The sequence below is a fragment of the Penaeus monodon genome, chromosome 11 (genome assembly GCF_015228065.2).
Source record: "Penaeus monodon isolate SGIC_2016 chromosome 11, NSTDA_Pmon_1, whole genome shotgun sequence".
Taxonomy (NCBI): domain Eukaryota; kingdom Metazoa; phylum Arthropoda; class Malacostraca; order Decapoda; family Penaeidae; genus Penaeus; species Penaeus monodon.
This window is the reverse complement of record NC_051396.1, coordinates 14,745,958-14,763,457: the sequence shown is the minus strand read 5'-3', so window position 1 is coordinate 14,763,457 and position 17,500 is coordinate 14,745,958. Positions and strand designations below refer to the sequence as shown.

Below are 17,500 nucleotides of genomic sequence, written 5' to 3'. Positions count from 1 at the left end.
AATATCCCAGAGGCTTCCTGTAAACCTCAGAAAGAAGTCGGAGAACATAGTCACAAGATCAGACCCTGCACCCTCTTCTAATAATTTTCTCATATTACCGCCATGTAACATTTCCCAGGCGATCAGCAGATACTTCGGCAGTACTGTGAGAATCGCCAGTACATCTCGGAAAAAGATACATGACATAATATGAGACAGGAAGCAGCCAGAAAACAAACCTAACAGTGATGTATATCGCATACTCTGCAGTAGATGCGATAAAGCATACTTTGGTGAAACAGGCCGTGTTTTCAGCACCAGGATCAGCGAACATCGAGCTGACGCCATAGGACATCCAACGCTATGGTGGTAGATGTAGACGAAGCTGGACATCTAACGTACTGGAAGGAAGCAGAAATAGTCCATGGAGGACTGAACAAACAGAAAAGAAAAAGTATGGAAGCTGCATAAATCGCGACGGAGAATAATGTCAACACAGCATCGGGTAGATTCAAACTATCCAAGATCGTGGCAGCAATTATAAGGACAATGAGTGGGAGGTCACGGTCGTCAGGTGTCTCGTCAGCTCATGTCTGATATATATATAAATATATATATATATATATATATATATATATATATATATATATATATATATAATCTGTAATTTCGTTATTGTATGTATTTGTAACGAATATATAATCGAGACCGGTCAAATACATACCTTGTATTGTGAAGATATTCATTCTCACTCATACCTTTCCTACATTTATATGTATATATATATATATATATATATATATATATATATATATATATATGTGTGTGTGTGTGTGTGTGTGTGTGTGTGTGTGTGTGTGTGTGTGTGTGTGTGTGTGTGTGTGTGTGTGTGTGTGTGTGTGTGAATTTATATATATTTAAATGTACGTATGTATGTGTATATGTATGCATACATGTATGTCTGTGTGTATTATATATGTGTTACAGATACCTAAATCCGGTTGCATCCAATCTGAAAATAAGCGCATCATATTCCTTTTCCTCTTTCTTATCTCCTCGAGAACGCTACATGACGTCAATAAAAAAAAAAAAAGTTACAGTGATCACAGAAAACGCCTCCCGTGCTGGTGTGTTTTAGTACCCGGATGTTGACGTCACTATTCCTTCCCCCCCTCCTCCTGGAACCTCCCCCCCACCATGCCACTCCCCCACCCCTCTCCTTCCCTGCCCGGGGTGTGGTGAAGGTGAAGGTTAAAGTACAAGTTTGTTGCTTTTAAGTGTTTCGTATTCTTCAGCGTGGACAAGAATCACGTGTTCGGATGGTAAAGATGGCTGGAGTTTCAGTTGTCTTAATGTCTGAATCTGTGCATGTGTGTTTACGTTATTTTTTATGTTAAATGGTTTTCTTTATATGTCTGTTGGTTGTCTGTGTATATGTATGTCTGTATGATGTGTTTGTTGTGTACAGAAGTCCGTCTGTGTATCTCTATTTATCTTTTTATATTTTATGTACGTGATTGCATATAAATGTGTAGGTATACCATGTCTCTGAAATATCGTGTGTGTACTCGCCTGTATGCGTACCTGCATGTACATACGTTTCTATAATCACACATGTATCCATATATACACACATACACACTACAATCACAAACACACACACACACACACACACACACACACACACACACACACACACACACACACACACACACACACACACACACACACACACACACACACACACACAACAATCTCCAACAGCTCTCAGATGGAAGCTTTAACCCTGAGACGTCTTGAGGGGGTGAGGCAAACGATCGCTTTTGATGTTAAGGCAAGACCCCGCGAGGCGTGTACCTGAGGTGGGTCTCTGTAAAAGAGGCCTTTTTGTATGGTAATGGTTGTTTTGGTTATCATTATATCTGGTGTTTATTTTTATCTATATATACTTCATCATCATCACCATTATCATCGACATCATTATCATCACCATTATCATTATAATCATTACCACCGTCGTCTTCATCTTTATCATTATCACTATCGTTATCACTGTCATTATCATTATCATCATTATCGTTATCGTTATCGTCATCATTATCATCATTATTATCATGATTATATCATCATCATCATCATCATTCATCGTTATCTTTATTATTATCATAATCATCATCATTATCATTATCATTATAATGATCATCACCATGATGATCATCATCATCATGATAATGATCATCATCATCATCATCATCATCACCACCACCACCACCACCACCATCATCATCATCATCATCATCATCATCATCATCATCTTATCGTATCATTATCATTACGTTATCATCATATTATTACATTTCACCATTGTATATTATCATTAACACATATATACCACACACTATATCATCGTATATATATTATCATACATAATTATATATCATATACATACATTGCATATATTATAAGATAATGATACATTTATAATAACATACAGTAATACAACATATCATGATATATAATTTATAATAAAATAACAATAAGATAATATAATAATAATAACAAGCATAAACAATAAGAGAATAAGATAATAAATAAATGATATAATAATATGATAACATAATGATGAATGATGAATGATGATGATGATGATGATGATGATGATGATGATTTTAATAACAATAATAATAATCATGATAATATTAATAATAATAATGATAATAATAACAACAAAAAAAAAATAATGATAATAATAATAATAATAATAATAATAATAATAATGATAATTATAAATTTATCAACGGGAGTATTAACAATGTTATTATCATTACCATCATCACCCTTAATAACATTTTACATCACTGTTAATATTCTAACCTTTACCATCATTATCACAATATGATAAGAGGAATTTGTGTTAGTAAAGTAGTGAGATAACAGCAGAGATGATTTTTGAAAAGTGATGACAGGGCAATGACCTTCTTAGCCTTTAAAAACCGTTCTTTTGTAAACAGGACAATATTTGCTCATCTGAATCCTGGAAAGCCCATTTTCTTTATGGGTAGGTTAGGAAGGGGATTCTAATATAAAAGGGGATAGAAAATGGGAAGTTGAAGTATATGGCGGAAGTATTTAAAAAAGAGGATGGAAAAATTTCAAGGTAAACTGAGGAAGGAAGAAAATGAGATAATATTTAGTTCCGGCAAACCAAGAATAAATAATGATGAAAATTATAATGACGCCAAGTTAAATTTAACGTTTATTTCTCGCCACCTCTTTTTAAGTCTTGCACATTAAGTTTTATCGTTTTTTATATGCTCTTCTGTTGAAAGAATTATTGATCTTACAATTGCTGTTGACATTAAATTATCATAGATATAATTTGCAATATCAATGACACTGGTCACAGTTGTATTGTTAGTAATAGGTATGGCAATAACAATGATGAAATAATGATGATCGTATTTAAGTCTAAATATCCATTGTTGTCGCGATTGTATAACCATTATCACTATTGCTATTACTATGTGTTTAATTATCACTAGGATTATTATTATCCTTGCTATAGTTATCATTATTATCGAAATCATTATTAGTATTACTACTGCTACCACCACCACTACCATTATTGTTTTGTATTTGTTATCATTGTCCTCTTCATTATCATCATCCTCTATATCATCACCATTAGTGTTTTTACATAATCCTCCTCAGCATCATCACCATCTTGCTCTTACAAATTCTCTCCTCCTCATCTTATCTCTCTCTCTCCCTACATTCACTCACGTACCCTGGCCGGGGCATCTTGACCTACGCGCTCCGGAGAGGCTGTCCTTGAGTGCGAGGTGGTCGTCCCGGTGATGAGTACGACCTTGTGAGTGCTAGTGACCCTGCACAGGAGTCGTCCTCTGCCGTCGGTTATTAGGAGAATCGGGCGTTGATTCTCCTTGGACCTCGCTTCATACGTTATGCTTTTTTCTTTCTTTCTTTTTATTAACTTTTTATTTTTGGTGTTTCTTTTTTTTTTTTGAGGTACTTTGCTGTGTTTTTTGTTCTTATTTTGAATGTGTTGTTGTATTTCTGATATTATGATTCTAGTTTTTGGTAATACGCATTTATTTCTTATCTTTGTTTCCTTATTCAATGCATTCTGTTTACATATTAGCCTATCTATCTGAGTATCTATCTATGTCTGTTTTTAAGAGTGAAAAAGTCACCCTAAGTTTTTATGCAGTAAAATTTGTGTGATGTAGATAATCAGTAACTACATAAGACTTGTTGCTTGTAATAATATGGTTATATGAAGCTATCTAATATGTTTGATTTTTTTATAACTAAATCTACTGAGGAGAACCAGCGTGGTGTTTACGTGCAGCACTTATATGGGAATATAAGTGTGCTCTATCTAAGGTTACTATTCATGATGTACAGTGCTGAACCGCGGCTTAAATTCAGGTACGACTGATTAGTATGGAAAATTAGTGGATATTTATTATTTTTTTTATCTGAATTAAAACGTGAAGTACGAAAAATGTGTGTTTGGAAATTTTGCTCCAAGAAGTTGAGAAATCTACTAATTGTTATTAATTAATGTGTGTGTGTGTGTGTGTGTGCGTGCGTGTGTGTGTGTGCGTGCGTGTGTGTGTGTGTGTGTGTGTGTGTGTGTGTGTGTGTGTGTGTGTGTGTGTGTGTGTGTGTGTGTGTGTGTGTGTGGTGTGTGTGAGTGAGTGAGTGAGTGAGTGAGTGAGTGAGTGAGTGAGTGAGTGAGTGAGTGAGTGAGTGAGAGAGAGAGAGAGAGAGAGAGAGAGAGAGAGAGAGAGAGAGAGAGAGAGAGAGAGAGTGTGTGTGTGTGTGTGTGTGTGTGTGTGTGTGTGTGTGTGTGTGTGTGTGTGTGTGTGTGTGTGTGTGTGTGTGTGTGTGTGTGTGTTTATTCATTTGTTAGCATTAACGGACCGTCATTTTCGGCGATGACAACGCACATATTTTACTCGAAGGAGAAGGTGAATGAACAGAAATATACCTTATTTTTTCACTACAGAAAAGAAAATGTGTACAGTGCGACGACCATTAAACCAAAGTCTATTTATACAATGTATTTTTCTTCTATCCGATCGTGCAATATTTTCTTTAATTGCAGATAAACGTATTTTTTTATTGTTTGTTCTTTTCTGTTTCCTCTTTTCATATTTCCACTTCCTTTCATTATCGACTGTGCTTTTGTTCTTCCTTTCTCCTTCTTCCTATTTTCGTCCTCTTCCTCTTCTTCTCTTTCTCCGATTCCTTCATCCTTCTCCTTCTCGTTCTTCTATCTCACTTGCCTTATTTATTTTGCTCCTACTTTTTTTCTGAAATTTCCCTCTTCTTTCGTTTTCCCTCCCCTCCTCGCCATTTTCTCCCTCTCTTTTCCTCCTCCTCCCCTCTACCTCTTCTTCCTCCTCCTTCTCACAGTTCCTTCTCTTCCTCCCTCCTCCCTTGTACCACCCTTCCTTTCTTGCTTCCTTCCTTCCTTGCTTCCTTCTTTCATTCCTGTCTTCCTTCCTCTTTCTCCTCCTCTTCCATCCTCTCCTCCTTCCATCCTCTCCTCCTCCTATTCTTTTTTTTCACTAAACATTTTATCTCAATCTTTACGACTTCTCCAAGTTCACGGTCATCCTGAATGCTTGCAACCCTGCATTAAGGATTTACATTTTTTTCTGCTCTGTGCTGGCAACGCTGACCTTGACTTTGAGACGGTTTTCATGAACTGGATTTCATGATTTTGTTGATTTTAATTCTACGTTAATACTTTTAGGTAGCGCAATTATCTGAGATCATAAGAAAAATTAGTCGGTAACAATATCTTATGTGATTTAAAAGTCTTACGTTCGTTGAGTCTTTTAAGCGACAGAATAAAAATTAAATGTTTTACGTATCAGTGTGTGTATCATCTATAATGATATAATGATACTTATGGTGATGATGATATAATGATGCTTATGTTGATGATGGTGACAATGGTGACAGTAATAATGATTTTGAAACGAAGATGATGGTAGTGATAGTGATATTAAATATGACGGTGATGAGAGTTTTAGGGGTATTAACACGCTTAGTGATAAAATATATGAAAATTGGTAATAATGACAATATGATTATGATAACATGTTAACAATAGTCCGGTAGGACCGCCAAAACTTTTACACTTGAATTGCGTCTTAAAAATACTGCCAAAAGCGCTGCGGGAAAAGGTACCCTACTTTTCTTCTTCTGCAATTCCTCTTTTTCCTCGTCCTCCTCCTTTTCCTAATTCTCCATCCCCCTCTCCCTCTTCTTCTTCCCCCTATCCCTCCTGTCGTCCACCCCCTCCCCCTCTATCTTACCTAGCTATACCGGCGGCACTTTCAAGCAATATTCGCTGATTAGGCAGTAGATTTCATGACCAGGACCACTAGAGATAATGCATTTAGTTTAACTGCAGTTTTCCTAGTGGTTGCAGCAATCGGTTTATATAACATAAACCCCTGTGCACGGTAACTCTACAGTGTAAAAGTACAGATGATGATTCCCTAGTCCTGATACTAACAATGATGCTGATACTAAGAACTATAAGATAAATAGATAGATAAATAAATAAATGAAATGTTAGTGGGCAATGATACTGGTGATGATAACACTAATATATATTCTACAATCGGAAGCCTTGAAGTCAGGTATCTTGCGAGTCCAGGAATAACATGTAAATTAATCTTTTTTTTATTCACTGTGACACTAACGAGAGAAAACACTGGGTGAGTTGGCATTTTGAATATTTACATATGCATCTTCTTTAATACTGAAATATACCAAGTATCCGTTTTCTTTAATACTGAAATATACAATTACCCGTTTTCTTTCATACTGAAATATACCATTACACGTTTTCTTTAATACTGAAATATACCATTTCCCAATTTTTGTAAAAGCGAACAAGCATAAAAAAAAAAAAAGAAAAAAAAAAAAAAAAAAAAATATATATATATATATATATATATATATATATATATATATATATAAATTGGACACAAAATCGATTCAGCATAATTTGAGGTTTGTGAGTGTCTGGATTTGTGTGCTGATAGGTAGATAAATAGTTAGACTGACTGGTTGATAGATGCACGTGTGTATTTGTCTCTCCCTGCCTCACTGTTTGATCGTCCACTCACACACACACGCCTGTCTTGCGTTATTTATTTTTCTTGGTTGTTATTACGTTATTTTTTTCTTTTCATCTCTCTCGCTCTGTCTCTGCCTGTCTGTCTGTCTATCTGTATCTCTCTCTCTCTCTCTCTCTCTCTCTCTCTCTCTCTCTCTCTCTCTCTCTCTCTCTCTCTCTCTCTACCTCTTTGTGTGTGTGTGTGTGTGTGTGTGTGTGTGTGTGTGTGTGTGTGTGTGTGTGTGTGTGTGTGTGTGTGTGTGTGTGTGTGTGTGTGTGGCTATGCGTGCGTGGGGGTGGGGTATGGATGTATGTGCTTATCTGCGTGCGCGCGCCTGAGTTCCCACTACCGGGTGTGTTTAAATCTAAAATCACCCAAGCTATCAAACACACCAACCCCTCCACTAACGCCACAGTAAAAGAAAAGAAAAGAAAAAAAGTTCCTTCTCCCAAATAACAATAATTATAATATTCTTTTGTACTTGCCGTTTTACAGGTTAATAAACGTCGGAATAATCTGAGAATAGAATGTATGTGAGAGATGAGAGAGAGAGCGCGAGAGAGAGAGTGAGAGAGAGAGAGAGAGAGAGAGGGAGAGGAGGAGAGAGAGGAGAGAGAGAGAGAGAGAGAGAGAGAGAGAGGAGAGGAGAGAGAGAGGAGAGAGAGAGAGGAGAGAGAGAGAGAGAGAGAGAGAGAGAGGAGAGAGAGAGAGGAGAAGAGAGAAGAGAGAGAGAGAGAGAGAGAAAGAGGAGAGAGAGAGAGAGAGAGAGAGAGAGAGAGAGAAGAGAGAGAGAGAGAGATAGAGAAATAGAGAAGATGAGAGATGAAGAGAGATAGATAGGAAGAGATAAAGAGATAGATGAGAGAGAAAGGAAGAGAGATAGAGAGAGAGAGAGAGAGAGAGAGAGAGAGGAGAGAGAGACGCGGTGTAGGATTGGATTCACACACACAATGCGGAACCGTGAAGTAGACTGAGCATTTGCGGTTTTCCTCAAAGGCAGCAAGAAAAGAGCTTGTTTGTTTTTATTTTCGGTGAGACTCATCGGCATCGCTGGGAAAAAAAAGTGGGTAATTAGCCCATCTTCATCTTTGGTGTGTGTGATGCAGTGATATGAAAAAGATATTTCTGTCACATGATTCTCTGTCAGATTATGATCGCACGCACGCACGCACGCACGCACGCACGCACGCACGCACGCACGCACACACACACACACACACACACACACACACACACACACACACACACACACACACACACACACACACACACACACACACACACACACACACGTGCTTATAACGTATGAGTGTGTGTGATCTCTCTTAGAATCCAAATACTTGTAAAGTTAATATATCTATGTATCATTTTACTAATATGAATATAATACTCACCTACACACTTTAAAAGAAACGAAATAACACCGACGCCAAGGGAAATAATCACACAACGACAAATACAAACAAACAAAAAGGGCACGTGTCAAGGAGATCTGGTTCCATCTCGACAACCCTAATGGTCATTACCCCACACTTAGTGTTTTATGGGACAAAGTGGCTTTTTATGCTAGAGTTATAAAAACGCAATGAATGAAATGATGACGTTGTTTTCTTTTTTCTTGTGTCATGCACTGTTTAATTTACATAAAAATCAGGTATCTCAGAGGTGATGCTTTGTCACTCCCACGCCAAAACATAACCCGATTTGAACCCAAACCTTAAAACCGGGTTGTATAATCGACATACCTCACGCAGACGAACAACAACAACAACAAAAGATGGATCCAGCGACATACCTGAATTACTGAATTAAAATGGGACAATAAAAAGGGGGGGGGGAGGGGAGATGATAAATAACCTGAAGAACCAAAGAGGGAGAGGGAGAGGGAGAGACACGACCCCCTCAGCGAGAAGACGGAGAGCGAGCAGCCGCGTCCTCTCGTCCACACTTCAAGATTACGACTGAAGATGAAGTCGGAGGGAAGGCGGTCATCTCCGGGCCGCTCTCGACGCTTGAGAATAGGTACTCCGTCATTTTCTGGTTCTTTTATCATTATTTTTAAAATCACATTTTCCTACGACATTCTTTAGGTTTCAAACTTACATATATGCAGTTATTCGACCTTTGCTTTGGTCTATAATAATTGAATTTTGTACCTTTTTGTAGTTTTTACATCTAGGGCAAGACTAATGCATCGTGGTCGTAATCAATTTGCATAGATAGGTATTCAATTAACAGAAAATGAGTTATGGCAACAATGTGACACTAATGATGATGATGAAATAATTGAATTACATTTCTTGTTATCGGGGTAGTTTTTGTTATCCAATATAATCATCATCATCATCATCATCATCATCATCACCATCATCAACACCATCATCATCATCATCATCATCATCATCATCATCATCATCATCATCATCATCATCATCATCATCATCATCATCATCATCATCATCATCATCATCATCGTCATCTGGACCTGTAATATTAACATATTACTATCATAACATAACCCTAATGATAAGGATGATACGAACGGCAACAATAATATTAAAAATGATCACTGCAGTGATATAGTTAATCATCACGATAACAATAATAATGGTAATAACAAAAACAATAATTACATACGAACACAAAAGCAGATGAGAAGAATGAGAAGAATTGTGGTTTCAGATCAAGGTTAGAAATAAACGCAAAAATAAACATCAGAAACATGGAGCTTGAAGAGAGAGAGAGAAAAAAAAAGAAAAAAAAAGAAAAGAAAACAAAAAAGATTAGGGGGAAACTGAAGGAATTGCAAGTTGAGGAAGTGAGATATTTGAAATTGGAATTATTAGAGGCTGGAGAGGAAAAAGTAAATTATGCTGACACGGATAAGATTTTAAAAGTTGGTTTTGATTATTGTGGATGAAAAGAAGATCGTGATTTATGAAAAAAGGGAATCCCATCCTCTATTTACGATGGAATGCAGTCTTAGGCCTTGAGCTTTAGAAATGAGGTGCATTAGTGATTCACAAAGAAGAAAGACGAAGGGGAAACAAAAAGAAGACGAAGGCGAAGTAAACACGAAGAGAAATCAAGAGGAAGAAAGAGGGGATGGAATAGCATTGATAAAACACGAGGAGAAAGACGTAGAAAAAAAAAATACGGCCAATTGTTATCTCACTAACTTTATGACAACTGTTTTTTTTTTTTGCTAGCGATTTTTTTTTTGCGTAATTGCTCACTCCCCCTCCCCCATCACATCTCCCCTCCCCCTCCCCCGCCACTCCTTTACCCTCTTCCCTCCTTTACCCTCCCTTGCTAGTCCCTCTCGCCTTCCCCCCCCCTTCCCAGCTAACCCTTAACCCCCTCCTCCCTTAGCCACTCCCTCCTCCTCTCCCCCCCTCCCCGGTTAGACCTTTACCCCTTCTCCCTGCTTTATCCCTTACCCTCCCCCCCTTCCACCACTCCCTCCCTTCCTTCACTAACCCCCAACCCCCTTCCCTCTCTCCGTTACCCTCCACTACTCTCCCCACCCCCTTGTCCTCCGTCATCTTGCTCCCCCCTAACTGTCCCTCCCTCTTACCCCTTTCCTCCAACACCTTCCCCTCCCTCCACCGATGACCCCCCCCCCCCCGCGCCCTCCCCGTCTCTCTCATCTCCTCCTTTGAAATGTGATCAGAATAAAAAAAAAAAAGACAAAAAAAAAGTTCTTTTTTCGTCTAGCTTTCGATGAGGGTGGAAAGAGGAGAAAGGGGGGAGGGAGGGAGGGGGAGTGGGGGAGGGATGAATGGGTGAGGAAAGGGGGAAGGGGATAAAGTTGGATGAATAGGGAGGGGGAGGTAGGAAGCTGGAGAGGGGGGGAGGGAGGAGAGAGGGAGAGGGAGGGGAGGGGGAGAAGGATGAAGAGATGAAGGACAGTGTGAAGTGAAGAGGGAGAGGAGAGAGGGGATGGGTGGATAGGGAGAAGGGTTGGGATAAACGAATGAGGAAGAGGGGAAAGGCAAAGATAATCGAGAGAGAAGGAAATGGGGGAGGGAAAGGGGAGAGGGGTAGAGATAGATGAATGAAGGAGAGTGAAAAATCAATAACAATCAAGAGAGAAAGAAAAGGGGAGAAGGGAAAGGGAGAGATAATTGCAGGAGAAGAGAAAGAAGAAAGATGAACGAGGGAAATGAGACACAGATAGATGAAAGAGGGAGAATGGAGAGGGGAGACTAGACGAGAAAAAAATAAATAAATAAAAACCCAAAGGGAAGAAAGAATGATAGTGAAGAGAGAGAGAGACGAAAGAAGGAGGCTTGGATGAGGGAGAAAAAGAAAAATAAGGAAAAGAGAGAAAAATATAGATAAAGGAGAGGGAGAAAAAGATAGATAAGGGAGAGGGAGAAGGGAGAGGAACGGAGGGAGGGAGGGAAGATCAAGGGGGGGAGGGGGGAGCCAATCCCTCGGGTGCCCTGAACTTGACCCTGGAAATGTGTTGCTAGACCCCGATACAGCGAACACGGAGGAGGAGGAAACGTCACGAGCGGTCTTGCTACACCCACGCGAGTAGGAAGAGGAAGAGGAGGAAGGAAGAAGAAGGAGGAAGAGGAAAAGAAAGGAGGAAGTAGGAAGAGGAGAAGGAGGAAGGAGGAAGGAGGTAGGAAGAGGAGGAAGGAAGAGGGAAGAGAAAGGGGAGGAAGAGGAAAAGGAAGGAGGAAGTAGGAAGAGAGGAGGAGGAGGAAGGAGGAAGGAATTAGGAAGAGGAAGATGAGAAAGAAGGATGGAAGAAGGAAGAGGCGGAGGAAGGAAGTAGGATGAGGAAGACAAGGAACGAGGAAGGGGGAAGGAAGAAGAGAAGGAGGGATTAATGAAAAAGGAAGAGGAAGAGGAAAGAAGAAGGAAGAGGAGGAGGGAGGATGAAACAAGAGGAGGAAGGATAACGAATAGAGTAAAAAAGAGAAAGAAGGAAGCAGAAGAAGGAGTACAGAGAAAAGAAGAAGCGGAATAGGGGAGAGAGAGAGAGAGAGAGAGAGAGAGAGAGAGAGAGAGAGAGGGAGAGAGAGAGAGAGAGGAGAGAGAGAGAGAGAGGAAGGTGTGACAATAGAGAGAAAGAAAGAGGAAGAACAGAAAGAGCGAGGAAGAGTAGGAGGAGTAAGAAGAAGAGAAAAAAGTAAGAGGAAGGGAAAAAAAGAGGAAAATAACGAAGAAAATGAAAGAATAAACAAAAAAGGAAGAGACAAGAAGAGGGAGAAGGAAGAGGAAGATGAAAAGAAGACGCGAGTATACACGATGAGGTGTGTGGTGGGGGGGGGGGGAGGTGTGAGATTAGTGGGGGGTTGGGGTGGGGGGAGTGGGGGTGGGGTGTCAGCGGTGCGTTGTGGCTGATGATGTTTACGATAGACGGGCGTGATCTATTTGGTTTTTGATGGATGTGGTTTGAGGCTCCGCACACACACATACACACACACACACACACACACACACACACACACACACACACAGATGCACAAACACACACACACACACACACACACACACACACACACACACACACACACACACACACACACACACACACACACACACGTACATACATGTGTGTTACCTCTGAATATCTCCGTGTATGTTTTTTTTTCTTTCTTTCTCGTTTTTCCCGTTTTTATTCTACATTATAGAGCCGGAACCTTGCCAAAAGGAAATACTTACATCAAATTAACTTTTTATAAAAGATAATGCAAATATTAATCCTCTTCAAATATTTAGTAATATCTGAGGTGTGAAAGCGTTTTTTTTTTTTTTTTTTTTTTTTTTACCAGAATGATTTCTCGGTCTTGTTATTAAAAGTCAGGGTATACGTGATCAAAAGTCTTTGAAGCTGACATCGTTTTGCACTCAGCATGCTTCATAAACACGCAAAAATATTTTTAGTAATAGATACTTAAATGTAAATATATATGATAGGCATTGCAATTTCCTTGCAGGCTTTAGCTGAGCATAATATGATGGCATATGTACACACACACACACACACACACACACACACACACACACACACACACACACACACACACACAACACACAAACAAACAAACAAACAACTTACATAAAACACAGACTATTTCTTCACAAACTTTACGCTCGTTGCCCCTCCTACACCAAATCACTTATCAAACCCCAAAACGATACAGCAATGCAAAGGCCTATTTACATGAGATGCTAATACACAAACACAAACTACAATCATTAGCCAAAAAAAGTACACAAGGATAAAAAAAAAAAGATAAACAAAGAGAAATGAAAAAGACAATAAAAGAGAAAAAGCAAAAGTCGAACCCGAATGTGTTATTTGCTTTTCCCACCAGCGACGTTTCAAGGAAGGTTCTTGGTGCATAAGACTTCATTTTTGTTCTTTTTTTTGTGCTTCAGAGCGTAATTATGATATTCTTATATTATAAAATTGAATGTCTTGTATATCTTTGTACTGTTGGTATAAGCAGCCGGTATGTTCTTTAGAATTTTGTGCTATATCAGCTTGACTGTGAAATTAGAATGCTTGTGTGATGTAAATCCTCTTCTCTCTCTTTATCTTTATCCCTTTCCACCTCTCTCTCTCTCTATCATCTCGTTCTCTCTCTATTTCTTGCTATCTCTCTCTCTCTCTCTCTCTATCTCTCTCTCTCTTTATTGTCATCTAAATCTCTCTCTCTCATTCATCTCTCTTCTTATCTCTTCTCTCTTCTATCTCTCTCTCTCTCTTCTCTCTCTCTCATCTCTCTCTCTCTCCCTCTTCTCCCTCTCTTTCCTTGGGCAAGGAACTTCACCTCGATTGCCTACCTAGCCACTGGGTGGGCAAGCCAGCCCAAGTCAGTGCTGGTCCCAAGCCCGGATAAATAGAGGGAATGATTACCTAAAAAAGGTAACACCGGCACTCTCAATGGAAAGGAACTGGGGACCCTACCACGTACTCCAGTATCATCACAACATGTAAACTACGATTAAATATCATGCTGTGACCACGGCGGCTCAAACATGAACCTACCGGTAATAGAATATGTATATATATAATATATATATATATATATATATATATATATATATATATATATATATATATATATATATATATATATATATATGTGTGTGTGTGTGTGTGTGTGTGTGTGTGTGTGTGTGTGTGTGTGTGTGTGTGTGTGTGTGTGTGTGTGTGTGTGTGTGTGTGTGTGTGTCTAAACCTGCATTCGTATACATCCCAGCCACAAACAAACCCTCCCACAAAAACAGCTCGGGGATAAGCGCCCCTTCCTCGGGACGACGCATAAATTAGCCGGTGTTTCCCTGTCTTCCATCACGACTCGCTGCCCACTTCTGCTAATGGCCTCGTGGACGACTGGCTGCCACCATTCAAGACATGCACTGTTTTCTTGACACTAAAATGTTTTTTGATTTAGTTTAGATTGGTTTTAATTTTGGTTTATTCAATGATTGTTGTAGTTTTTTTTGTTGTTGTTGTTTATTCATTTATTTGGTTTGTGTTAAGTCATTCACTTATTTTTTTCAATCATCTATTCTTCACATCAGTATGGAAGCGAAAAGAATGCAAAAGAACTCATTTATGTTGTGCATAAAATTTGGTAAAAAAGAGGAAAAAAAGAAAGAAAAAAGGGGAAAGAGAGAAAGCGGACTGACAAATAGTAACTTTAGGGTTCACTTCATCACAACTGGCGAAAAAAAAATGAGGCAGAATAAGTAAGTTCGGTTGATAATTCGACCCAAAGCTTTTATTGTGGTAAATGATACATAATTGTACACAAACACATTTATACAGACACACAAACACACACACACACACACACCCAAAACCCACCACACAAAATAATAAAAATTTTATTATATATAATATATATATATATATATTTTTATTTATATATATATATAGGAAAGAAGAGGAGGAGGGGGGGGGGGGGGAGGAGGAGAGGAGAGAGAGAGAGAGAGAGCGAAGAGAGAGAGAGGAGAGGAGGAGAGAGAGGGGGAAGAGAGAGAGGGGAGAAGAGAGGGGGGGGGGGGGGGGGGGGAGGAAAGGAGGGGGGAAAAGAGAAAAGGGGGAAGGGGAGAGGAGAGAGAGAAGAGGGAGAGAGAGAGAAAGGATAGGAGAGAGAGAGAGAAGACATTTTTTTTTATTATGGGTTTTGTATTTTGATTAACAACTATTTGTCTGAGACTCAAATAAAAATTACGTATTATTTCTAATGAAACCAATTATTTTGCGGAAAATTTTAACTTTCGTGAAAAACACGAAAAACAATATATACGCATTTATACAAACCCTAGATATTATGCCCCATGAAAAGTGAAAAAAAAGCACACAGAGACAGAGAAAACAAAACAAACAAACAAACAGAAAAACAAGGATATAGATACAATAGCCTTCCAATAATTTTCGGGCCTCATATGCCTGGCATAATGCCAGAGACGCTTTAGGGCGCTTGACACGTGTTAACACTGTAATGTCTATTACTCATGGAGATTATATAAAACATACATATATGTACATAAGCATGTATGTATGTGTGTGTGTGTGTGTGTGTTGTGTGTGTGTGTGTGTGTGTGTGTGTGTGGTTGTGTGGGTGTGTGTGGGTGTGTGTGGTTGTGGTGGTGTATGTGAACGCACACACATACACACACACACACACAAATACACACATGTTATATTTATGATAATTTGTAGTACGTTGTAATAAAATCACAAGGTAAAGGATACTGTAAGAAAGGTATCAATCATCGTTTTAGTTATAAATGTTATACGAAAAACTTGCCTCAGATATGTCAGTAGAACAAACTAAAGAGTAAAATGGTAACCGTACATTTGCTGTTGGGTAATTGTGACAATAAATCCTACTCATTCAGGAAAATGGTGGCGGTTGTTTGATCTTTGACACCATGAGAGCCATCCGGCGCTCGAATACCGTGCAATGGCAGCGAGAGAAAAGTCAATGGTCGTGCTGGATTGTAATACAAAATTGATAAAACAGGTGTTGAAGTATCTTCCGGTGATGATGGCGATGATAGTAATGATGACGATAACAGTTAACTGGTGATGACGATATTCATATTTTCCTAACAAAAAATCATTTATGTATGATATAGCATTATATGGAAATGATGATGGTAAGTTAATGAAATATCTTATGAAGTAAACAAGTTTTCAAGAAGAAATTCGCATCACAAGGCCATTGCCGTAAGCTCCATGACAACATCAAATGGACAACGAAAACACTTTTTTAAAAAAATGGGGATGTTGTTGTTGATATTCACATCGCAAAAACAGCAACTTCGTGACGCATCCAAATAAAAAAAAATCATACCACAGTCTATTCACCAGAACCAAAATCCACCTACACACAGTACTACTCAAAACATTTGGAGTTCATTAAGGCTGAAGTTTATTAAGGTTGTCGAGTAACTAAAAGGAAAAGTGGAAGCTATGTGGTTGTTCTCCACCACAAGTTAAGTCGACGAGTAACCACAGCCTCACCCTCGCAACCACCGAGAACCTGGCAGGTGTGCCTCGCCTAAGGGCCTCAGGTGACCTTCAGCTGGCCTTGACTCTTCGCTGAGTACTAAGAGATCCTCGCGGCCGGTACTGTGCGAGTCGGAGGGGGGGGGGGGCTCTCTCGCTTGTGTTTTAGTTTTGTTTTGCGTCGGGTTTAAGGCCTGGTGTTCAGGGGCGATGGCGGGGGTTTATTGATTTTCGGCTTTATTCACTGGTGTCTAGAGGACTCGGAGCGTCATTCGGTTGAAACAGTGTCGCTCTTATCATTTCGCTTGACTTAGTGTGCTTACGTTGATATGACCCTGTGTTACGCCTGGCACTCCTTTCCGTGTTGATGCATATAGGCTCATATATATGAATATATATATATGTATATATATATATATAATTATAATATATATAGTATAAATTATGTATATATATCATATATATATATTATATATATATATTATATATATATATGTGTAGTGTGTGTGTGTGTGTGTGTGTGTGTGTATAAGTATGTATGTAAGTAAATATATACATATATGTATGTATATATGTACATGTGTGTATATATATGTATATATATACGTATGCATGTATGTATATATGTATATATAATTATATATATTATTATATATTTATGAATGTGTGTTAGTGCGTTAATATATATTTATATACACACTGTATACATGTATGAATAGATATAACCTATTTGCATATATTCCTATAATATAGTTAGGTTTTACATAGTCTATAGTGCGTTGAATAGAAGAGAGTATAAGATATATTGATGCAGTTCAAGTTCTTCTGAGCACTGTGTTCATAAAACAATGATTTGCAT

At 38.7% G+C, this 17,500-nt stretch overlaps 1 protein-coding gene across 4 annotated transcripts in view; it reads right to left on the bottom strand.

Annotated features, from left to right (window-relative positions):
• Nucleotides 1–17,500, bottom strand: part of LOC119578769 (low-density lipoprotein receptor-related protein 2-like) — a 49,251-nt gene that overhangs the window by 16,008 nt on the left and 15,743 nt on the right. Inside the window, exon 1 of one of the 4 annotated variants that reach the window (XM_037926389.1) lies at nt 9,006–9,111. The exons of 1 other annotated variant lie outside the window; for it this stretch is intronic. The gene's annotated coding sequence lies outside the window, so the exon portion shown is untranslated. Of the gene's footprint in view, nt 1–8,542; nt 9,112–17,500 lie in introns of those variants that run through there. 2 more of the 4 variants (XM_037926390.1, XM_037926388.1) reach the window with 2 other exon arrangements.